The following is a 236-nucleotide window of genomic DNA, read 5'->3' as shown; positions in this document are numbered from 1 at the left end:
ATAATTAGTATTACTGATCAAGAAAACCTCTTCAGGGTTAACGTTTGAGCTTTTGCAGCCACTGCATTTGGTTGCTGGAATATTTGTTTTCCTTTAGTTTTTTGTTTTTTTGTTTTTTCTCGCTCTTTTTTCCTGAAAAGTGCTAATGAAATTGCAAGGTCCAGTTATTTCCATAAATACTTACAAAGTGTATTATTTCAATTTTTGTATTTCATTGCCTCTCTTCAAAAATAGTT

Source organism: Penaeus monodon, chromosome 15 (genome assembly GCF_015228065.2).
Source record: "Penaeus monodon isolate SGIC_2016 chromosome 15, NSTDA_Pmon_1, whole genome shotgun sequence".
Taxonomy (NCBI): domain Eukaryota; kingdom Metazoa; phylum Arthropoda; class Malacostraca; order Decapoda; family Penaeidae; genus Penaeus; species Penaeus monodon.
The sequence above is the reverse complement of the archived record's forward strand: the minus strand, read 5'-3'. Positions refer to the sequence as shown.